The sequence below is a fragment of the Lissotriton vulgaris genome, chromosome 1_1 (genome assembly GCF_964263255.1).
Source record: "Lissotriton vulgaris chromosome 1_1, aLisVul1.2, whole genome shotgun sequence".
NCBI lineage: Eukaryota > Metazoa > Chordata > Amphibia > Caudata > Salamandridae > Lissotriton > Lissotriton vulgaris.
In genome coordinates, this window is record NC_141685.1 from 392,716,435 (window position 1) to 392,741,003 (window position 24,569).

General features: G+C 45.7%; 1 protein-coding gene across 1 annotated transcript in view; it reads right to left on the minus strand.

Moving 5' to 3' along the window:
• Positions 1-24,569, minus strand: part of LRP8 (LDL receptor related protein 8) — a 1,071,653-nt gene that overhangs the window by 69,249 nt on the left and 977,835 nt on the right. The window lies entirely within an intron of this gene.

Genomic DNA, 24,569 nt, shown 5'->3' on the forward strand with positions numbered 1-24,569 from the left:
GGGACTCATAGACACAGAAGAAAGACGACACAATGCAAGATGAAACCCCACGCTCACCCCATGCTTAAGTATCTGGCAGGAATGATAAACACCTGCAATCCAGGGGAAGCCGCTGTTGCTAACTCTCACTGAGTCATGCGCCAGCTGACAGATGCCCAGCCTAATTGTTGTGGGCGCCTTCTGCTGTTGATGTTAATGCAATATTAATGAACTAAAGACTTCAGACTAGTTATCCTGTGACGCGTGTGCCCTTTAGTGACTGGGAGAGAACCAGCTAATGATGATGTCCTGGTTCTAATGATGCAGCCACCACAGTGACCTCTGCTGCTCAATAAGCAAGCACTGGATAAATGTCTGAAGGACACGTTGATAAATGCATTCAGTTCAGGAGCGCGACAAAGGAGCTCTAGCAAGGACCCTACCTGCCTTTTCGATATATTGGCGTTATTATTTTTCTGCGCTTGCCACAAGGGATCACAACCACACTTACACAGAAAGTTATTTTGTTCAAGAGCAGAGGCTTTTCAAGGCATAGGCAAAGGGGACTCTGGCAAAGGGCCCCAGCCTTTCTGGGGCCCCCTGATAGAGCCAGATCTGATCTGCAGAGAGCCTTGGCCCGATGACCGGTAATAATTCTTAAACAGAATGTTTTAAAAACCGTGTTCCTTTAATTTGTTTTTAATGCGTGTGAGAGTCTATTACAGACATTTTACAAAGAAGGTGTGTTTATGTTTCATGCAGCCTCTATAAAAAAAGTTTCTTTTAGATCAAAACAGGACCTCACACATGAGAAATGGGTGGATGTCACAGAGATTATTTGCAGTAATATTAGTGAGCTGCTGCTGTGTTACAATAATACAAACACACATCACTATCGCTGAATATTAGATGGAAACTCATTTAGAAGTTGTACGAGTGTGCATGTGCACTGTCAATGACCTGACCAAAGAGGGCATGAAAGAACTGAAATTGGATCATAAATGTAAAGCTTTTCCGTATAGGGGCCCCAAAATATGTTTGGCCCAGGGCCCCCAAAATCCTTAAGATGTCCCTCTCCAAGAGGACACAAGCCCATGCCTTTGGCCTTTTATTACCGTATTGACCTCACGCTGGGCCACACAAACAGAGCGCTGAATGTTTGGAGGGTTTTCTCCCCACGCTAAACACGCCCTTATTCCATTGATGGACACAACATCTCTAACCAAACGCAGTTTCAGAAAAATAGCCAAACGATAACTTCAGAATCAGAAGCAATTAAATAAATGTTGTAAACAACATTGGGCAACAAAGTCACAATACTTATGAGATTGCTGAGAGTGAGTTTTCAGTGAATACCTGCCCACGCTCCAGAGTGGTTAATCACCGTGTGAGGTTTCAGCTCACCAGGTGTGGGCGCCATGGATGAAATGACTCCCATAGGACGGTCTATGATTGGTGGGGATGCAGACACAAACAAGTCCTCAAAGTCAGGGCAGCTAGATGAGACCCTTGATGTAGAATCATCAAACCCAGATGGATCCTCAAGCAGACTCTGAAATAAAGAACATTCATTGCCTCCATTTCATCATCTTATTCAGGATACACCATGGTACTGATGGAGCTGGGATTCGCGTGCAAGCGCCCTGCTCTCATACAAAACCCTTGCTTAAACCGTATAATCATATTAACACCATTGTTCGTCATTTATAAAGTGTTTTTCCCAACACGCGGGTGTCCCCGGGATGCTTGCTTGTTTGTCTTTTCTCGTACTAACGAAGCTTGCACTAAATTCGGCTGCTTCGCTGAAACTCAGTCTGCGCATGCGTCGGTCATACCCATGTGATGTGACGCACTCGCATTCTGGAGGGATTCTGTGCACATGCGCACTGTTGCAAATATGGCCGCTTGTCTCTCACCACGCTCTCCGCTTGCTACTGCTGCTTTAGCCTATCTATCTTTTCGCACTAAACATTAATGCTATAGTCATTATAAAGTAAGGGTTGGATAAGATTTTTCATGGTATACAGTGTGATCATTTTATATGTGATTTTAATTTGTTTTCGCTTACTTTTCATGTACCGCGTCTTTGTGGGCTGGGGCATACATGAGCGACGCCATGCTGAGGCTCCTCTGAACCCCGTCACGTGACTGGGGAAAATCCAAACTGCGCAGAAGCTGAACCAAGCCAGCTGGCTCCTGAAGCACAATGCGCCTGAGAAGCTCTCTGGGAAAGCAGAGTCTTACCTTGGACGATGCAACTCTGTTGCTACCTAATGTGAACTCTTGTTGTGCTGATGTATTCTATGCATGGGAACGTGAACCCGGGGGGCGGGTGTACAAAATTGCATATTAAGTATGAGAAAGTGGAATTCTAGGAGGTGGTAATGACCGCACCACCTCTCCTGACCAATCATAATATGGGAAACTGTCACTTGCAACATTAGTGGGTGGTCTGAGGGTCCCCAAAACAGTATAATTGCCCTAGTTTAGCTTAGGAAAATTGTCCGACTTGTCCGAGTAGCAGACCTGTCACTGACCCTACGATCTCAATAGGTGCTCAATCTGAAAGTGCTGCGGAGCACTCTGTCCATACTTTCCACAAACTCCTAAGGGGTGGAAAAATCCTAAGTGCTGGCGAAGCACTTTGCTGGGAAATTCGAAAACCCAAATCGGGGTTACTGGCGGATTACTTGCAGAGAGGGGTAACGCAGGCGTTGCTGTCCGAAGCTGTGGGTGTTGGTCGTACCTTGGTGAGCCCAGTCCTGATCCCAAAGCCTGAGGGGTATCCTGTCCTTACTGTCCGTGAGCTGTACCTGCTCGCATTCTGGTATTCCTTCCTGAGGGTCCTTGTCCCCGTCCTTCCAACTGACCCGTGGCCAGGGTTAGTCTTCTTTCTGAACTAGGTAAATATCACTCCGTGGGTTTGCGTCCCTGCCTCTCACTTTTTTCTCTCTCTCTCTCTCTCTCTGATTGCCTAAATAAAGCACTCTTGTCTGTGATATTGCCCTATCATCGTGAAAGTAACGTATATGCTATTATCTGTTAGAATTGCTCCACTTCTCTCCCCTACCTTTAGAGAATTGTCAAACTGGTATGCTTTATTAGTATGTTCCAATTTTCCCTTTCCTTTAGCTGGTTGCAGTGGATTTAGTAAGAATAAGTTTAGTGCACTTAGGTTAAGTACATGTTCTAGGTCCCATCCTCGTCCTAGGTCTCTAGTATAAAGTTGCAGTGACTAGTTCTGTTCTAATAATTCCCACCTTAGTCATCCCATGTACTCGAATGGTACTAGCATTTATCTATAGTTATGTTATGGTTATGATTTTATTAGTTGACGCTATACTCTGCCTATCACTTATTGCCTTGTCATTGCCTTTTTAAAACTTTATATAAAGTTTTGAACTACCCTCAGGTGTCTGTGGTCATTTTACAGAAATTGTGGATAAGTATTGTACTGATTATAAAGAGTATTTGGTTTAGACCTGTCTGCTATTTTCCCTGCTAGCTTCAGATCTGTCGTAGGAATTGTGCCTGAGGTAAGTCCGGTACATGGTAAGCAGTGGTGAAACCAAACCTTAATTGCTCATAGCAGCGTGCAGGAGGAGAAACAAAGTAATCCTCACCCGGTTCACCCGAATTATTAGTAGGGGTATTGACATATTTGCACGCCGGGGCCCAGTGCGTGTAGAGAAATTAGTAACCTTGGTGACCCGGGTGGACTGCGCGCTCTATCAGTAATTTTCTGGTAGCAGTAGTATGGTTTGGACTAGTTAGATTAGGTAGACAGGGAAGTTAATAAACAAACCGTGAATATAAAATGTGCTGCTAATTTCTACTGTATGAGCTCAAATATTTGAAATGTTTTAAAGGTTTTATATATAAATGTACATGATTTTTTACATTGCTGCTATAGATATTGCATGTTGAATTAACCCAGAATTGTTTGTAAGTGTTCAGTGTAGTCCGAATCCCCGGGGAAGTATTTAGCTAACGGTGAGCAGAATCCGGTTAGCTGTTGAAGTCACTAGGGTTTGAATCATTAGTGCAGGGTTAGGAATAACTGGAAGCACTAATTAGGACCTTTGTTGCATCTGAATAAATGATAGCTACGAGTCCGGTATAAAACTTTCATTGCGATATCACCTAGTAAGGGTCGCATACGGAAGGAGTAGTAGGGTCTCCGAGGCTTGACTGGTAAGTAAGGTAGTTCGCTGGTGAAATCCTGGCTCAGTACATATCCCCGACTAAGGTGGATGAGTCAGAAGAATAACGGGTTCTATGTTACTAGTGTGAAGGGACAGGCAAAGAAGTCTATCCAGAGTGAATGAAAAGTAGACAGAAGTGGTTTACTTGTAGCGAGAGGAAGTTTTTCTATCTCTTTAGAACACTCAGACATAGTGGCAAACGTTGCGTGTTGTTAAATAAACTCTGTATTCGCACTTTAGGAAAAGTTAAAAGTTTCCGTTACCTTGTGAAGGAGGGAGTCAGTCGGAAGGCTGCTCTGACGTCACTCCGTGCCGCGCTGGTATTGGTCGATACAGCGGGCGTGTAGTGAAGCTGAATTTGTGAAGGAGGGGTGAGTGCCGGAGCGTGAGACTCTGTCTTGCGAAAAGGCCGCGCACCCATTGGTTAAGGGTTTTTGTATTCTCAGACCTGATTGGGTATTGTGAAATAAAAGTCGCGCTAGCATTGGAAGCACTAAGGTAAACAAAATTAATCAGCAGGAGCTTGAGAGGGATCTGGAAAGGTGTATGTGGTATCCTGAGTTCTTACCTAACCCCCAAAACTCAGGCTTCTATAGGGAACAGATTATACGAGGTAGACCGCACATGATGTACGGAATAAAAAGAAAAATGTCATTTGCCGAAAAGGTAAAGAATTTCTTTAAAACAGACAAACCAATTAGAACAAGAGAGGGTGTGATCATTCCCCCACCGAATACTCCTGCTTCCTTCATGATGTTCGAGAAAGGGTATCATACCTGTGTGTGGCTAGAGAATTGGGCAAAGTATACTGCAGATGACGGAGTTCTAGCATTCCCTATTGATGGTACTTTTAATGGTAGGATCCTGTTTAACTTAAGGACCCGCATGAATGAATTGCATCCCAGACCCAGATTGACACAGTACGAAGCCTTAGAAGAGTGGGAAATTGAGGCTTTGGAGAGAGATAGACCCCGGATGGACAAGGGAGTGAGTAAATGGTATCCGAGGGTTCAAGCGCAGACCAAAGAGCAGAAAATGAAACAGTGGAGACAAAGCATGATGACAGAGGGATTGTTTCCGATGATGGGGGTATTAGAAGAAAAAGGAGGTAAATGTAAAGAAAAGACCCATCACCTAATGCCTGTAGGGGACTCAGAAGATGAGCACCTGGAAGAGTTATTAATGAAAAATCCACCTCCCTATGTTGCAGAGTCAGAGCCTGTACATTCCCCAAATCCCTTTTCAAAGTATCCCAGATGTAGGAGGGACAGTGATACAGATGGAACGGGTACAGACAGTAAAACCAGTAACGGGGATGGGTTTTGCAGACCTAAATCCACAGTCCCAAATTATCAGCCGTTCGGAGAAGGTCCACCCCGATTGGTCACTCCGACTGCCCCGAGTATTTATCCGTCCTTAGTACCTCAGGTGTTGCATGACAATTCTGCCGAAAAAGCATTGCGGGAAAAAGAGAAAGAAGCCCTGGCTAGACAGCGGGAAGATTTAGTTAGAACCATTGCCCAGATACATCCCCATCCCGATTCCCTGACTATTCCAGTAACTATTGGCCCAGCTATTCCACTGTATAGAAACGACCCGACTAGCTCGCATCCTCCTGCTATCCCCTCAGTATTGCCCACTCCTAGCGTCCCTTCCCCGAGGAAAGAAGTATTCATAGATGAAGATCAGGAAAGTGAATGTTAGTCTGTGGTACTGATGGATTTGCCCATTAGAGAGCCTAGGACTAGCACAGCGGGGGCAAGAAGTCAGCAGAGACTGAAAGAAGTGTCGATTACAGGTACCACTGGGATTAGGAGTGCCACCGTAGTATCCCCAGAAGAATTAGACAGATGGTCGAAGGAGCTGGAGAAAGAGACTACTCCCCAACCCAAAGCATTAGAGATATATAAATTAAGAATAGAAATAGAAGAAATGATGGCTGGAAATGTAGGAGTTGAACGCCTAAGCTCGTACAATGAAGACGAATTACTGTTTATCAGCAAAAATCTCACCCGGAGTGCTAGGTTGCTCCATGAAAGGATAATGGATACAGCCACAGAAATGGGAATTGATGTTAGTCGTTCCAAAATTCTTCAGAAACCCTACAGAGTAGATTTTTCAGACAAGGATTTAGAAAGCCTGAATGTGATGGGGAAGCAGATCCAAGTAAAAGAGTTGTTGAAGCTCCTGCAAAAGTGGGGAGAGGTGGGAAAATGGAGAACCCGGTGGGCTAAGAAAAAGGAAGACAGCAGGGCTAAGTCTCAGGTTTCAGAATTCATGTTGAAAGAGGTAACTCCAGCAGAAAAATTGTGTCCCATGAGAGAGGTCCCGGGAGGGAAATATGTCCATGTCCCTTGGTCCCGACAGGATATTGTGTCATTTACAAATGACTTCCCGAAATTACGGGAGAAGCCTGTTGATTGGTACAGGCAGGTAGAACGCTTCATAAAAGTTCAGAAATGTCTGTTGAAAGACCTGGATGGGTTTTTCGACATTGTGGTCCCCGTAGATTTATGGACGACTGTAAAATCGAAATTGATTGGCCCAGTGAAGAATTCCCTAGAGATGAGAAAACAGGAGCTCCTGCACCTGAAGTAATGAGGAAGTATGAACAAGTCATACAATATCTCAAGAAAAAGGTTCCCGCAAAAGAAACAGATTGGACCCGAATAGATAGAACTACCCAGGAACGTGATGAAACGGTGCATTCTTTTTATGAAAGGTTACTGCAGGTATTTAAAACTTACAGTGGTATTGATAACGTAGATATGAAGGACATGACCCATTTCAGCTACAGATTCGTGCTAGGATTAAGGCCTGAAATATCACAATGGATTCGAGATAATAAAATCAGTTGGCAGGGAAAGCCCATAGATGATGTCCTGAAATATGCAAAATACTGCGAAGATGAAATCGAAAATAAAAAGAAAGCCCTCAAGGAAAAGGTCATGTGGGCACAGGTAAAATTAGCTGAACAACAAGAAAAACAGTTAAGTCAATTGACCTCTGGTAATAATGCTCAGAATGCCACTGCTGGGGGAGGAGGGAAGCCCCGCACTAAAATGAGTAGGGAAGAGGCCATGAAAAAATTTCCGTGCCATGGGTGCGGCCAGATGGGGCATTGGCGAGACGAGTGTCCACACCTGCAGGCCGGTAATGCCCCTGTAAATGGTTTAAATCCACAGGTGCCGAAAGAGGGGACGAGAAAGAACCAGCAACAGGTAAAATTACCTCCAGTACCTCGCGCTACCAGACAGAATTTTAAGAATCAGGGTCAGCAGAATGAGAGGGCGGAAGTATGGGAAGTCGAGAGTGAAAGGAACGCAGTCATTCCACAGTATTTGTTAAATGATACCTTCCTCTGTGAAGATCAAGATTGACGGGGCCTGAGAGGGGAGGATGAGGAGTGCGTGCTTGGCGCCTCCCTACCGGTAGACCAGACTGGACCATACATTGAAGGAAAGGTTGAAGGAAAAGATGTCACCTTTCTGTTGGACACTGGTGCTACCAGATCTACTGTAAGAACAGTGGATGTTCCTAACCTACCCCTCTCGGGAGAAGCGATCCAAGTAGTGGGCGTCTCGAATCAAATAATAAGTACCCCAGTAACTGAACCAATGGAAATTTCTATAGGGAATTTCAAGGAAATGCACAGATTTGTGGTCTGTGATTCCAGTCCTGTAAACCTGCTAGGACGAGATTTGTTGTGCAAAATGCGTTGTACCATTTATTGCACACCAAGTGGCGTCGAGATTCAGACCCCCGATGAAGATGGTTTGTACAAACTGATGTTAGTCAGACAAGATGCTGATATCAAACCTTTGACAATTGAGGATTTACCTGAAGAGCTCCAGTTAAGAGTAGTACCAGAAGTGTGGGATTTCACAGGAAAGGATGTAGGCCTGATGGCAAATGTGGACCCAGTTAAAATAGCGATAAAAACGAATGCTGTATACCCCAAAACCAGACAGTACAAAATAAGTGTAGAAGTGAAAGCAGGAGTAGCGACTGAAATTACCAGGCTGCTCGAAGCAGAAATAATAGAAGAAGTGATGAGCAGCCCCTGTAATTCGCCTATCATTGGGATCAAAAAGCCTAGTGGAAAGTACCGGGTAGTGCAAGATTTGCGCAAAGTAAACCAAATTGTTGTGCCTTGCTGCCCAATTGTACCCAACCCTGCAGTGATTCTATATCAGATTCCCTGGAATGCAGAATGGTTCACTGTCATCGACCTGTGCCATGCATTCTTTTCCATCCCGTTGCATCCAGAAAGCAAGTTCCTTTTTAGTTTTGAATTTGACAGTCATATCTATGTCTGGAATCGTGTCCCCCAGGGGTACACCGAAAGTCCATCGATTTTCAATCAGATACTAAAGAAGTGTCTTGAATCTCTAGTGCTGCCAAGGGAGTCTGTTTTAGTGCAGTACATAGATGACCTGTTGGTGGCGTCTAAAACCCAGACTGACTGTGTCACTGACACAATTGCCTTGCTGAATCACTTAGGAAAGGGAGGACATAAAGTGTCGCCTGACAAGTTACAATTCTGTAAAAACTCAGTGAAGTATCTGGGGCACCAGATAGAAAAAGGAATCAGGAAAGTCACTACCGAAAGAATTAAAATAATTAAAGCAATGGAACTGCCCAGAACTCAGAAAGAGGTGAGAATGTTCTTGGGAGTCGTGGGTTACTGCAGACAATGGATTGTAGGATTTGCGGCTCTAGCAAGACCCCTGATAAAATTGACAAAGAAAGGAGTAGAAGACCCCGTCAGTTGGGACAACGAAAGCATGAACGCTTGGGTGACTTTGAGAAACTGTCTATGTACCGCTCCTGCATTGGGTATGCCCGACTACACCAAGCCTTTTGAACTCTTCTGTGACACAAGAGAGAATTGTGCTCTATCAGTCCTGACCCAGGAGCACGGACTGATTAGAAGGCCAGTGGCCTATTTTTCAGCCACTCTAGATCCGGTGGCTGCTGGATTACCTGGATGCTTGAAGGCAGTTGCTGCTACTTGCGTCAGCCTGGAACAGAGTGAGAACATTGTCATGGGACATCACGTCACTGTATATGTTCCTCATTCTGTTGTAATCCTACTGACCAGAACGAAGACCCAGTACCTCACGCCTAGTCGGCTGACTAAGTATGAGAGGATTTTAATTGGCGCCGAAAATATAACTATTTCTCGGTGCAACGTCCTAAACCCTGCAACCCTGTTACCGGTCCCTCTGGATGTAGAGATCGAAGAGGGAGGGGAACATAATTGCATCGATTTAACTGAGTACAGTACAAAGCCCCGTCCGGATATTCGTGAAATAGCATTACTTGATGGGGATAAGACAATGTTCGTGGATGGCTCGTGTTTAAGACATGAGAGTGGGAGTCTGAGTGCTGCCTATGCTGTGGTTACATTGACTAAAACAATAGAAGCATCCTACCTACGCGAGGTGAAATCTGCACAAGTGGCGGAGCTCATCGCGTTAACTAGAGCCTGTAAGAGGGGTAAGAACAAAAGAATTACTGTTTATACAGACAGTCAGTACTGTTTCGGGGTTGTTCATGACTTCGGCCACTATGGCTGCAAAGAGAGTTCATGACTTCCTCAGGCACTCCTATCAGAAACGGAAAGGTGGTGCATAACTTGCTGGAAGCTATCCAATTGCCCAAAGAATTGGCTGTGGTCAAGTGTGCGGCTCACAGATCTGGAAATGATGATGTGACTGCCGGTAATAGGTACGCTGACCAAATTGCGCAGTTTTGTGCCCGACATCACATGTCCCTCCAAATTGCATTGTGGGGTGGAACCAGCTGCCAACTTATGTTGTTTGAGAATGTGTCAACGTGGGAAGAATTGAAAGAGTTGCAACAGGCTACAGACAGGCAAGAAAAAGGAAAATGGGCAGCAGAAGGATGCAAATTGAGAGATGATGGTGTGGTGGTAAACTCGACTGGGGTGCCTGTACTGCCTGATAGCTTGATTGACCCCATGATTCGAATGATACATGAACCAACACATATGGGAAGAGACGCAATGTGTCGGGTGTTTGACAAGGTGTTCTGTAACTCAAAATTCAGGAACCAGGCGGAAAGGCTTTGCCAGAGGTGCCTAGTGTGTCAGCAATTCAATGCAGGAAAGAGGACTGTAGTAGAGCAGAGTACTATTGGAAAGGTAGTAGGTCCCTTTGTCAGAATGCAGGCAGACTTTGTAACCATGCCTAGGTGCAAAGGGTATAGATACATCCTGGTCGTAGTCTGTCTGTTTTCCCGGTGGGTGGAGGCTTACCCCGCAAAGAAAAATGATGCCCTAACTACAGCCAAGCTATTACTCAGGGAGTTGATACCTAGGTATGGAATCCCAGAGACTATCGAAACGGACCAAGGTGGGCATTTTGCCAACGATGTCCTAGAAGAACTCTGTAAAGCATTCAAAATGAAGCAAAGACTGCATTGTGCCTACCGTCCAGAGGCTTCTGGGGTAGTGGAACAAATAAACGGCACCCTGAAGTCCAGGTTGGGAAAAATGTGTGATTCCACAAAAATGAACTGGATAGAGGCTTTACCCCTTGTGCTGATGAGTTTGAGAAGTATCCCGAACCGAAAGACTGGCCTGAGCCCCCATGAAGTGTTGATGGGAAGAGTGATGCGGCAGGCATGGGTACCCGGACACAAACTGCTAAGCATTTCTGATGATATGGTGCTAGAATACTGCAAGCAGCTGGGTGACCAAGTGCGTTCTCTCTCTCAGCAGATTGGAGAGACAGAAGACGAGTGGCCAAAGACTCCAGCACATAAACTGCAACCCGGAGATTGGGTGGCGTTAAAGAAACACACCCGGAGCAGTTGCCTGAAACCCAGGTGGGGAAAGCCACGACAAGTGATCCTCGTCACTACAACTGCTGTAAAGTGCGCTGGTGTACCGAAGTGGATCCACGCCAGCCACACCAAGCGGGTATCTGGAGAAAATGCGACTGGAGCTGAAGGCAGCGCAGCTGAAGAGGCTTCCGAAGAGGAGAGTCCGGAACTAGCTGACATCGAACTGCCGAGCACAAGTCGAGACGTTGAGTGGTATCCCGCCGACGACCAGGTTCATGATCCAATACGAACCAGGAAATATTCCTACTTAGACAGTGAGTGGGATAGTCCAGGTGAGCTAGAAATAGAAGAAGAAGGTCAGGTCAACGAGAATCACATCACACCTGATCAGGAAGTAGGCCAAGTAGGGTCAGATCAAGGCATCGAGACTCCTCCTGAAACTCCGGAGTCTGGAAAGGGACAGATAGTAATTAGAGCTGACGTTCATGCAGAAGAAAACGAAGAGATCGAAGGGCATGAACAGGAACAGATAGAAATAGATCAATGTGCTCAGACACCCGAAATAAAAGCAACCAAACGGAAAAAGCAAGTACGATTTGAATCTGAGCAGGGTCAGATTAGGGACCAGGCAGAAGAGATAGATGAAAGACCTGGAACTAGTCAGTCAGGTAGGGAAACAGAAGTGCCACAACAAAAAGTAAAGAGAGTGCACGAAGAAGGCCAAGTCTCCTCAACTACTGGAAGGAAAGGAGGCAGAAGTGCACCCCGATACGTCAAAAGACTAAGGCTCAGACTAAAGACAGTCGATGAGAAACTGAAAGACCGGAAAAGGGCTGAAAGTGAAAAAAGGGCAGCCCAGGGAAAATCGCTGAGAAAAAGCGACAGACTAAAGAAAAAGAACCGGCTGTATCAGAGCCCTGAGTGGACTTACTTTGTGTTGGAAGAAATAGACGAACCACACCACAGTGGCAACAGTGACGAAGAGTCCATTGCTGATCGGAGTTCGGACGAAGACCCTCCTTGAGAGAGCCCAGAAGTGAGCCTCTGGTACAAAGAAACGAAGAGGGGTAGCAAAAGCCACCTGTAAGCTAAAATGTCTGATCCGAGTGTCTCTGGGAGATCCCGGTGTGGGTGTCTCAAAACCTGTTGTAAGATATGCTTGTGTAGTGTAGCCATGCTAATAGTAATGTGGATAGGACTAACCGTTTTTCTACCGTTTATGATAAGTAAAAATCCTAACTTGTCCCCCACTGAACCCGAAGCAGTAGACGTAGGAGATGTACCGACTGCAGAAACACCACGAAGCTTAGAAAGACGTGACAAACAAGTGAGTCTGACACACACACGACCTAACTTAGAAGCATCAGATGAGGATGGACTACATTTTCACAAAATGAAGAACAGGACACAGTTAAATGTTTTTGCTAACTTGTTAGTGCATTACGTAGAAGCTATGGAAATAGAGGACTGTTATGTCTGCATGAAGCTGCCAACTTCAGTGGCTGAAGGCGTGACATATCACCATCTACCTTTAACCTATGGAATCTCCTGTAGTATATTAGCTAGCTTGTTCTATAGAAGCACCTTGCAGTATTACTATTCTAATAATGACGTAGTATTTTCTGAACTTCCTATTAGAGGACACTTGAACCGTGTACATACTACAAGTGACGTGACCCGTTATATGGGAGAATATTTTCTGACTATAGGTAACATTGATTTAGACGAAGCAAGACAATCTAATCTGACCTGTTCTCTGCAAGAGCAGGAAAAGATGTTTATAAAGATGGCAGACAGAAGGAGAGAAAAGTTTCAAAAGAAAGCAAATGACGAAAAGGATAGAGTCCCTAGGTGGGCTGAACACATGGATAACACCTCGCAAAGGGAAGCTAGTCCTGCCTTATTGCTGGATTTTGAACGGAAGGGGAAACTTTGTATCCATAGGGAAAAGACAGAGTACTATAACAATGTATTCATCGGTTCCAGCGAGTGTGAACATAATTACAAGGTAATTGGAGGTTGGGGTTTCAAAAATGGGTCAGAACCTGTGTTTCCCGGAATATATTATATATGTGGGAACAAGGCTTATTTCAAATTGCCAGATCACTGGTATGGAAGCTGCTACTTTGGCATTGTTTTCCCGAAAATATACCATGTGAATAATGCAGCTGGAAGCGATGAAGAAACTGATGGCTTAGTGCGTAGTAGACGTGAAAGTGTAGGTGAAATTATAGGCGATATTTTTAGTGCACTGATACCTGGAATGGGGGTAGTTCTGAACACCCATAGAATCTGCAAATTGTCTACAGTAGTGGACTGGTTATCAACGGACACTGCTGCCGGATTCCTGATGGTCAATACTGAAATGGTTGCGATCAGATCAATGGTTTTACAAAACCGTCTTGCCCTTGACACCCTATTAGCAAAAGAGGGCGGAGTCTGTAGAATGCTGAAAGCGCAACATTGTTGCACTTACATTCCAGATAAAAGTATCGAATTAAAACAATATGTGAAGAACATAACTAATTTGGAAAAAGAACTCAAACCATTGGAGGTTGACAGTGCCTGGACGAGACTGACTGGAGGTCTCTCCTCTATAGGTAGTTGGTTTACTAACCTAGGTAGAAGTCTTTTAGGGAAAATACTGATGCCAATAGTTGTAATAGGTGTGATTGTATTGATCATTTTTATCTGCTGCAAATGCCAAAAATGCAAAAAGAAATATACAGTGAATCAGAGGGGGGTGAAAAGAAACATAGATGAACTAGAATTAGAAGAGCTAAAGAGTGCTATCTACAAAAAGGCGAAAAATCACCACTCTCATAGAGAAGCTGAAAGAAAGCTAAACAACAAATTTGTTGAAATTGAAATGGGTGATGAGGATGAATGAGAAAAGTTGGCATCTGTTTCCTTCTATGTAGTGATGATAGTAAATATCATCAAAGAGGGGATTGATGGAGCTGGGATTCGCGTGCAAGCGCCCTGCTCTCATACAAAACCCTTGCTTAAACCGTATAATCATATTAACACCATTGTTCGTCATTTATAAAGTGTTTTTCCCAACACGCGGGTGTCCCCGGGATGCTTGCTTGTTTGTCTTTTCTCGTACTAACGAAGCTTGCACTAAATTCGGCTGCTTCGCTGAAACTCAGTCTGCGCATGCGTCGGTCATACCCATGTGATGTGACGCACTCGCATTCTGGAGGGATTCTGTGCACATGCGCACTGTTGCAAATATGGCCGCTTGTCTCTCACCACGCTCTCCGCTTGCTACTGCTGCTTTAGCCTATCTATCTTTTCGCACTAAACATTAATGCTATAGTCATTATAAAGTAAGGGTTGGATAAGATTTTTCATGGTATACAGTGTGATCATTTTATATGTGATTTTAATTTGTTTTCGCTTACTTTTCATGTACCGCGTCTTTGTGGGCTGGGGCATACATGAGCGACGCCATGCTGAGGCTCCTCTGAACCCCGTCACGTGACTGGGGAAAATCCAAACTGCGCAGAAGCTGAACCAAGCCAGCTGGCTCCTGAAGCACAATGCGCCTGAGAAGCTCTCTGGGAAAGCAGAGTCTTACCTTGGACGATGCAACTCTGTTGCTACCTAATGTGAACTCTTGTTGTGCTGATGTATTCTATGCATGGGAACGTGAACCCGGGGGGCGGGTGTACAAAATTGCATATTAAGTATGAGAAAGTGGAATTCTAGGAGGTGGTAATGACCGCACCACCTCTCCTGACCAATCATAATATGGGAAACTGTCACTTGCAACATTAGTGGGTGGTCTGAGGGTCCCCAAAACAGTATAATTGCCCTAGTTTAGCTTAGGAAAATTGTCCGACTTGTCCGAGTAGCAGACCTGTCACTGACCCTACGATCTCAATAGGTGCTCAATCTGAAAGTGCTGCGGAGCACTCTGTCCATACTTTCCACAAACTCCTAAGGGGTGGAAAAATCCTAAGTGCTGGCGAAGCACTTTGCTGGGAAATTCGAAAACCCAAATCGGGGTTACTGGCGGATTACTTGCAGAGAGGGGTAACGCAGGCGTTGCTGTCCGAAGCTGTGGGTGTTGGTCGTACCTTGGTGAGCCCAGTCCTGATCCCAAAGCCTGAGGGGTATCCTGTCCTTACTGTCCGTGAGCTGTACCTGCTCGCATTCTGGTATTCCTTCCTGAGGGTCCTTGTCCCCGTCCTTCCAACTGACCCGTGGCCAGGGTTAGTCTTCTTTCTGAACTAGGTAAATATCACTCCGTGGGTTTGCGTCCCTGCCTCTCACTTTTTTCTCTCTCTCTCTCTCTCTCTGATTGCCTAAATAAAGCACTCTTGTCTGTGATATTGCCCTATCATCGTGAAAGTAACGTATATGCTATTATCTGTTAGAATTGCTCCACTTCTCTCCCCTACCTTTAGAGAATTGTCAAACTGGTATGCTTTATTAGTATGTTCCAATTTTTCCCTTTCCTTTAGCTGGTTGCAGTGGATTTAGTAAGAATAAGTTTAGTGCACTTAGGTTAAGTACATGTTCTAGGTCCCATCCTCGTCCTAGGTCTCTAGTATAAAGTTGCAGTGACTAGTTCTGTTCTAATAATTCCCACCTTAGTCATCCCATGTACTCGAATGGTACTAGCATTTATCTATAGTTATGTTATGGTTATGATTTTATTAGTTGACGCTATACTCTGCCTATCACTTATTGCCTTGTCATTGCCTTTTTAAAACTTTATATAAAGTTTTGAACTACCCTCAGGTGTCTGTGGTCATTTTACAGAAATTGTGGATAAGTATTGTACTGATTATAAAGAGTATTTGGTTTAGACCTGTCTGCTATTTTCCCTGCTAGCTTCAGATCTGTCGTAGGAATTGTGCCTGAGGTAAGTCCGGTACATGGTAAGCAGTGGTGAAACCAAACCTTAATTGCTCATAGCAGCGTGCAGGAGGAGAAACAAAGTAATCCTCACCCGGTTCACCCGAATTATTAGTAGGGGTATTGACATATTTGCACGCCGGGGCCCAGTGCGTGTAGAGAAATTAGTAACCTTGGTGACCCGGGTGGACTGCGCGCTCTATCAGTACCAGTGCAGGAAACAACAGACCGTGAAAAAGGCTCAAAAGTGGTTCATAACTCGCTTACCAGGACATGGACAGGCAGGAGCACACCATCTCCCTCTTGCATGGGGCTGTCCCCAAAGCCTCTCTGGTGGTTTGTCCAACTGTTCATGGTGGGACAATGCTTGAGGAGTATAGACAATAGGCCTACCCTATACCACCCCTGCAGCTCTCTCTTGCCTTCTTCGGTGTTACTGAAATGCCCTTGCAGGCTATGATGCCATTCGTTCAACTCTGCAGCAGTTTTGACAAAGGGCATTCATCATTCAGATTTGCTGAACAGATGTGTTTCTGGGTAAGGGGGCGTGGCTTTGAATCACGTAATACAATCTGCACGTAAGCTAACATCTCAGTAGCCTTCTGAGGGCCCAGCATCTTGGGCATGGCTCGATCTGTAGTTAGCTTGGGTCCAGCTTCCAGGCTTGCACACTAAGGGCCAGATGCATCAAGCTAAAAACCGGTCGCAAAGGGGCAGATTCTCAGAATCTGCCCCTTTGCGACCGGTATTTTTGCATTTGGGATGCATCATCCCAAATGCAAAAATCGCAAATAGAGAATCCGCTAAATTGCAATTGTTTGCATTTAAGGAATCTCAAATTGAGATTCCTTAAATGCAATGCATGAAAGTTTCAAAAATAGCGAATTCGCTAATAGGGCACGCAAATTACCACGAAGTACAACTTCATGGTAATTTGCAAAAAATTTGAAAAATGCACTTTTGTGCATTTTTCAAAGTTTCATGTTGCGCACACACATACCCTAAGGGCATGTGTGTGCGCAACATATGTTCACAGATCAAATTCAGGGGTGCAACAGGGTGTCCTTTGGACACCCCTGCACCCTTGAACTCGCAATCTCAATTTGCGAATCGCTAATTGCGAATCGCAAATTGAGATTGTCTTCCCATTCATTCCTATGGGCCTCTAGACCCATAGGAATGAATGGGGAGGTATTCATTAATTGCGACTCGCAATTTGCGAGTCGCAATTAAGGAATTCTAAGGAATCGCTATTTTTGTAGTGATTGCTTGATGCATTCCATTTTGCTATTCCTTATTAGTGATTCCTTATTTTTCTCTAATAAGGAATCGCAAAATGGATGCTTGATGCATCTGGCCCTAACAGAACATCATACTAGGGAGATGCAAAATCCAATGTGTGAGGAGGGCTGGAGGAAGAGCACTGGAAAATCGGGGCTAATAACATGTGGTATATACACACACAACTGGAAATGGTTACCATAAAGGCAGATGCAAATATGGCAGCAAACCTGTGATAGTGTTTTGCCTTCTTTTCTATCAGAACGTCGTTGCGCACATTGCGTAAGTGCCTGAGTAGGGTAAGCAATGGCAACCCACTGTTCATTCTGCTGGTACAGGAGTACACCGTGGAGGCCTGCTCGGCTGACATGACAGGCAACTCAGTGGATCTCATAGGGTCATTTACAATATAGTGCCAGATGTATGACCGTTTTTTGCGGTTGCAAACGGGAAAACGTCTCGTTTGTGACTGCTAAATTGGTCTGGCCCATGTTCAAACACTATTTGGTTAGTCAGTAACCAAAACCCAACTCACAAAATAGGTTTGCCACTCGCTATTAGGAAGGGGCGTGCCAAGGGCCACCTTTCCTAATAGCGAGTCCAAATGGTATGAACTATTGTTTTGCAACTGCATTTGCGGTTGCAAACAGGGTCGGATTGGGATCACAATTCGGCCCGGGCACTGACAAAAAAAGTGGCCCACATTCAAGAGGCGTGGCCCATATTTAAGGGGCGTGGCCCACATTCAAGGGGCGTGCCCTTTCATGAAACACCATTTGCACAGACAAGGAATGAAAGTGGAAGTATACTGTTCTTGCACACGACACAGGGCCAAGGTGACAATGGCCTACATGCTGAGCAACTAAAAAAAATAGCAAGGCCCCTTTTTGTCACAAAATTATTCCAGTCCTCCAGCACAGGAGCACCTGAAAAGCAGCAACGCCCCTGCTATTACTAACCTATTCAGCCCTCCCAAGACATTCAGATCAGGAGCACATGAACAGAGGTAAGGCCCCTGCAATTAGTAAATTAATCAACCCTCCAGGCCTTGGGAAAATGTCCTGGCAGGGGAGCACAAAACACAGCTTTCTGGGTCATCCAAGGTAGCCAGGTAGCCAGGGGGGAGGCGGAGGTGAAGCTGGTGCATGGGAAGTGCCTTCCTAGTGTGTTCTGGCAGTTTGAGTGTTTACCATTTACTGTAGTATTACCCTTGTACCTGTGTAAGGTACCCTTTTGTAACTTGCACAAGTCACTTTTCTCTTGTAACGCACTGTTTGCTCCTCTCACTTTTGTTTGCTTTAGATACTTGCACAAGTGCCACCATTGCCTACGTAACGTTTGTTCTTGTGCTGGAGTGTCTGCCATTAATTGCAGTATTATACCTCTACTTGTATTTTGTACGCTTTTGTAACCTGCACACATGTCACTTTTTCCTCCTGTAATGTATCGTTTGCTCCTCTTGTATTTTGGTTGCTCACTATTGTCACTTTTGATTCATGTAACTTAACGTTTGCTTTTGTAATTTGTCCACTTATAATTTTCTCCTCATGTATTATTGCTGTTCCTAGTGTGAATCGCTCTGACACCTTCGGGTAAAGTCTGCGCTATATAAAATCGCATAAATAAATAAAACAAAAAAATTCCAAACATCACCAGGCCCCCACAGCAAGACCCATTCTTCCTCGCCCACTGTGCCCTGAATGTGAAGGGCTGTGGGCGAGGTGTTAAGACTAACACCGTTTCTGGGCTGCATGGGCGCCAGGGGGCCGAGGTGCAAATGGCTCAAAGGCCTGAGAAACACCTGTCCCCCAGGGAGGCCGATTATTGCAAACAATCACCCCTCCCCAGCCCAGCCTCAGCTTGATTGCTTGGCAGGGTAGGGGTGAAGGAGATCCCACAGCTGACAATCGCTGTCTGGCTGCACAACGAGGCTTCTTTCATTTTCTCAGTCTCTGTCTCCGTTCACTCTGTGGGCCGTTTTTTTTATCCCCTTTCCTAGTCCACTCTCTGTGGACTGGGACAGGGGAGAAAAAAACGGCCCACAGAGGGCACTGAGGCACCGGCCCTTCGGCCCATTCCCGAATGCCCGCCTTGCCAATCCGCCCCTGGTTGCAAACAACTAACAGTTTACCACCTACTCCTACGCAAATGGGAAGGGGTGTGAAAATATTTCTTAAGAGCAAGCAGTTGTCCCAGCGACCACTGTCTGCCCGTAAAAAATTAACCTGAAAAGTTAAATTTTTCCTTTTTAAATGCATCCTGTTTTCCTTTAAGGAAAACTGACTGCATTTAAAAAAAAAGGTTTTTATTAAAAAAGCAGTCACAGACATGGTGTTCTGCTGACTCCAGCTGACCACCATCCCTGGGAGTGATGGCCATTCCTAATGGGGTTGCAAATAGCACCTGCCTCGTGAATATTACTGAGGCAGGCAATTTGCGACTCCATTAGGAATCGCTAACAGTGTCTGAGACACTGTTGTAAATTGCATTTTGCAAGTCGCAATGCAACGCAATTTGTGACTCGCCAAATGTAAGGGTCGTACATGTGGCCCACAGTCATTTCCACCAATGTCACATCCTTCGTGTTCTGGATTGCAGTAGCCAGGAGGCTTCCATATTAGCAGATCTATATGTGGCACTGTTAGAGATATACAGCTAGATTCATCAAGCATTTTTGCGGGCGGAAACGGTGCGAATCTCTGAAATCGGCCGTTTGCGCCCGCAAAAATGGCATTTGGAATTCATCAATGGGTCATGAACTCGCAATTTGAAAAATCGCAAAAAATTTAGATTTTTCAAATTGCGATCGCATTTAAGGAATCTCAATTTGAGATTCCTTAAATGCTATTCATGAACCATTAAAAAATTGCGATTTCGCTATTTTTTGCCGCTATTTACCGCGAAGTCTGACTTTGTGGTAAATAGCGAAAACTGAGAAAAATGCACTTTTGTGCATTTTTCTCAGTTGTATGTTACACACACACATGTCCTTTGGACATGTGTGTGCGCAACAGAAGTCTTAATTTACGTTTCAGGGGTGCTACAGGGTGTCCTTTGGACACCCCTGGCACCCTTGAAACGCATCCTTATTTGCGATTAGCAATTTGCTAATCGCAAATAAGGAATGTGTAGGAATCGCAATTTATTTAGAGATTCCTACATGAATCCCGTTTTGCAAGTCCTTAATAGCGATTCCTTAATAATCGCTATTAAGGACTCGCAAAACGGGACAATGATGAATCTAGCTGATAATGCTGAGCAGGAAGAGACTGCAGTACCCTGCCATCCACAGGAAACTGCGGACCTCGGATACCCTCTGCGGGCGAGGGGCATACGTGACGTCACTGACTTTCTTTGGTAGAAAAGTGGAAGGAAAAAATGTGATCTCTACATTTTAAATAGTGCATTTGTTGCAAAGCAACATTATTCCATTACTGTGCATTCTTGTGAGGACAGCCCGCCAGCGAGTATGAGGGTTTTCTATCAGGTTGGAATGGACCAGGAGATCGACACTGATACGGAGTGATTCTTGCAGCATTGACAACACTTCCTTAATGCAACCATTAACAACATAAGCAGTGCACGATGTGGCAAAATGTAGACTTTTGGAGATCCTCGATGGGGTGAGAACATATGTGCACAAGGAAGAATCGTTCAAAAGCAATGGTGAGACTTGGCATTCAGTTCGCTATTTGAAACCCAGTAGGGTGGGTAAACGTCTACCAGTGGGCCATTGAGAGTGACATGTTTCTACTTTTTTTATCACTCGGCAGGACGTGTGCATGTCACCACATATTGGGACTTCACCAGGATGCTCAGGCTTGTGTGTGATGATGATCAGCAAAACCCGAGGGCTGGGCCCTTTATAGTTCACATGGATATTATTTCGGTTCTAATAAGGTTCTGTGCATTTGTTACTGTGGCCATAAAGGCCCCAGGGATCGGGCAAGGCGAGGCACCACTATGCACATACATTCTGGTGAGCAGGTCGTCATAGTTTCGGATGTGGACTGAGTGGATGGTAGTCCTTCCATGCCATATTGCACACACCGAGTCACCAGTATATTTCAGGCTGAGGACGGTTTCTCTTTCCCCGAGTCACAAATGAGCACTTGGCATAAGACTTAAGCTTCCTTCATTCATTATAAATAGCAGAGTTAATATAAACTCGCTCAACATTCTATTTCAAGATTCCAAAACAGGAGAAAATCAAAAAATCAAAAGAGGGTTCCAGCGAGGGGATAATGTCTCAAGAGAAGCTATTGTTCAAGAGCCTTTAGTCGGACGTCCATGTCCCAGCGTTAGTCGTGTGTAAACCCGTCAGCCGGGTCTGGCATTTTAGCAACCAGAAGTCTGCATTCTGATATATGTATATAATATCATGAGCATAGGCTTACAAACTCCAGCATGAAGGACGCAGCAGGCCAAACCCCCGGGGCTGGATGAAGGGGCGTCTGTGTAAGTGTCCTCTAAAAGGAAACACCCCTAGTGCCTGTGAACTGTACATCATTCAGTGCTCCTCTGAGATAAAGCACTCACCCTACACTCCATGCACAACACTCAGTGCTTCCTTAATGCACAGCAACAAATGCTCTCCCGAGATACACTCAATGCTCACTCCGTACACAATACCAGGTGTCCCCTCAATGGAAACACCCCCAGTGCCTGTGAACTGTACATCATTCAGTGCTCCTCTGAGATACAACACTCACTCTACACTCCATGCACAACAAGGGCTCCCCTGAGATACACTCAGTGCTCACTCCATACACAATACCAGGTGTCCCCTCAATGGAAAAACCCCAGTGCCTGTGAACTGTACATCATTCAGTGCTCCTCTGAGATACAACACTCACTCTCCACTCCATGCACAACAAGGGCTCCCCTGAGATACACTCAATGCTCACTCCGTACACAATACCAGGTGTCCCCTCAAAGGACACACCCCTAGTGCCTGTGAACTGTACATCATTCAGTGCTCCTTCGATATACAGCACTCACTCTACACTCCATGCACAACAAGGGCTCCCCTGAGATACACTCAATGCTCACTCCGTACACAATACCAGGTGTCCCTGAAATGGAAACACCTCAATGCCTGTGAACTGTACATCATTCAGTGCTCCTCTGAGATACAACACTCACTCTACACTCCATGCACAACACTCAGTGCTTCCTTAATGCACAGCAACAAATGCTCTCCTGAGATACACTCAATGCTCACTCCATACACAATACCAGGTGTCCCCCGAAATGGAAAAACCCCAGTGCCTGTGAACTGTACATCATTCAGTGCTCCTCTGAGATAAAGCACTCACCCTACACTCCATGCACAACACTCAGTGCTTCCTTAATGCACAGCAACAAATGTTCTCCCGAGATACAACCCCAGTGCCTGTGAACTGTACATCATTCAGTGCTCCTCTGAGATACAACACTCACTCTACACTCCATGCACAACACTCAGTGCTTCCTTAATGCACAGCAACAAATGCTCTCCTGAGATACACTCAATGCTCACTCCATACACAATACCAGGTGTCCCCCGAAATGGAAAAACCCCAGTGCCTGTAAACTGTACATCATTCAGTGCTCCTCTGAGATAAAGCACTCACCCTACACTCCATGCACAACACTCAGTGCTTCCTTAATGCACAGCAACAAATGTTCTCCCGAGATACAACCCCAGTGCCTGTGAACTGTACATCATTCAGTGCTCCTCTGAGATACAACACTCACTCTACACTCCATGCACAACACTCAGTGTTTCCTTAATGCACAGCAACACATGCTCTCCCGAGATACACTCAATGCTCACTCCATCCACAATACCAGGTGTCCCCTCAATGGAAATACCCCAGTGCCTGTGAACTGTACATCATTCAGTGCTCCTCTGAGATAAAGCACTCACTCTACACTCCATGCACAACAAGGGCTCCCCTGAGATACACTCAGTGCTCACTCCATACACAATACCAGGTGTCCCCTCAATGGAAAAACCCCAGTGCCTGTGAACTGTACATCATTCAGTGCTCCTCTGAGATACAACACTCACTCTCCACTCCATGCACAACAAGGGCTCCCCTGAGATACACTCAATGCTCACTCCGTACACAATACCAGGTGTCCCCTCAATGGAAACACCCCTAGTGCCTGTGAACTGTACATCATTCAGTGCTCCTTCGATATACAGCACTCACTCTACACTCCATGCACAACAAGGGCTCCCTGAGATACACTCAATGCTCACTCCATACACAATACCAGGTGTCCCCTACATGGAAACACCCCGGTGCCTGTGAACTGTACATCATTCAGTGCTCCCCTGAGATCCAGCACTCACTGTTCACCCCATGCACAAAACCTAGTGCTTCATTAGTGCAAAACAACAAATGCTCTGCAGAGATACACGCAATGCTCACTCCATGCACAACACCAGGGGCTGCATTATACATACGCTGCATTTTTCTTCATTGCGCTGGGCGCACCTATAAAAAGATGCGCCCAGCGCAATGAATGAATATGTGCCATGTTACCATGAACGCGTTGCCCCGCGGCAGCCACGAACTCGCGGCTGCTTTAAAGCCCTTCTGTGTTTTAACAGTGCAGGCGGCAACCTGCCTGCACTTTGAAGGGGGATTAAGAGCCCCTTGTGGTAGGGTACAGTCAGTGACTGCACCTGCCTGCAAGGGGATGTTCTGGGGGGGTCCATTAGAACTCATCTTCCCCCTCTAGAGGGCTGCTCCCAGATTCTTTGCCTCTGCTCCTGCGTCTGTAATACGGCGCGGGCGCAAAGGCAAAGGGATTCTCTCATTTGCATGGGGCCACACCCTTTGCATGGGGTGTGGCCCCCATGCAAATGAGGGAACGCCCCCTGAAGCTAGTGCTGGCACTTTATGTGCATCTGCACTATCAGTATTACAGAAGTGGCCACACAAGCATCTGCGGTCCCTTCTCTAATACCAACGTGCCCCGGGGCACTTTGTGTAATACGTCCCCAGGTGTCCCCTAAATGGAAATACCCCAGAACCTGTGAACTGTACAACATTTGGTGCTCCCCTGAGGTACAGCACTCACTGTTTACTCCATGCACAACACTCAATGCTTCCTTAACTCCTTAAGCGCTCATGACGGCTCCCGGCCGTCATGAGTCACAGTAGGCGTGTGATCATGATGGCCGGGAGCCGTCCGAACGTTGCCGCTCTGCCCACGCGCAATTAATTCCCCGCCTGTGCCAGAGAATTAATCAGTGGGGGGAGTTTGGACGGCTCCCAGACGTCATGAGCACACGCCCACCGTGATTTATGGCGGCCCAGAGCAGTCCTGAGTATGGGAGCGCCACGCCCGACCCCACCCCCCTCGCACCGCAGCGGATTTTGCCCCGCAGCGAAGGAGTTAATGCACAGCAACAAATGCTCCCCT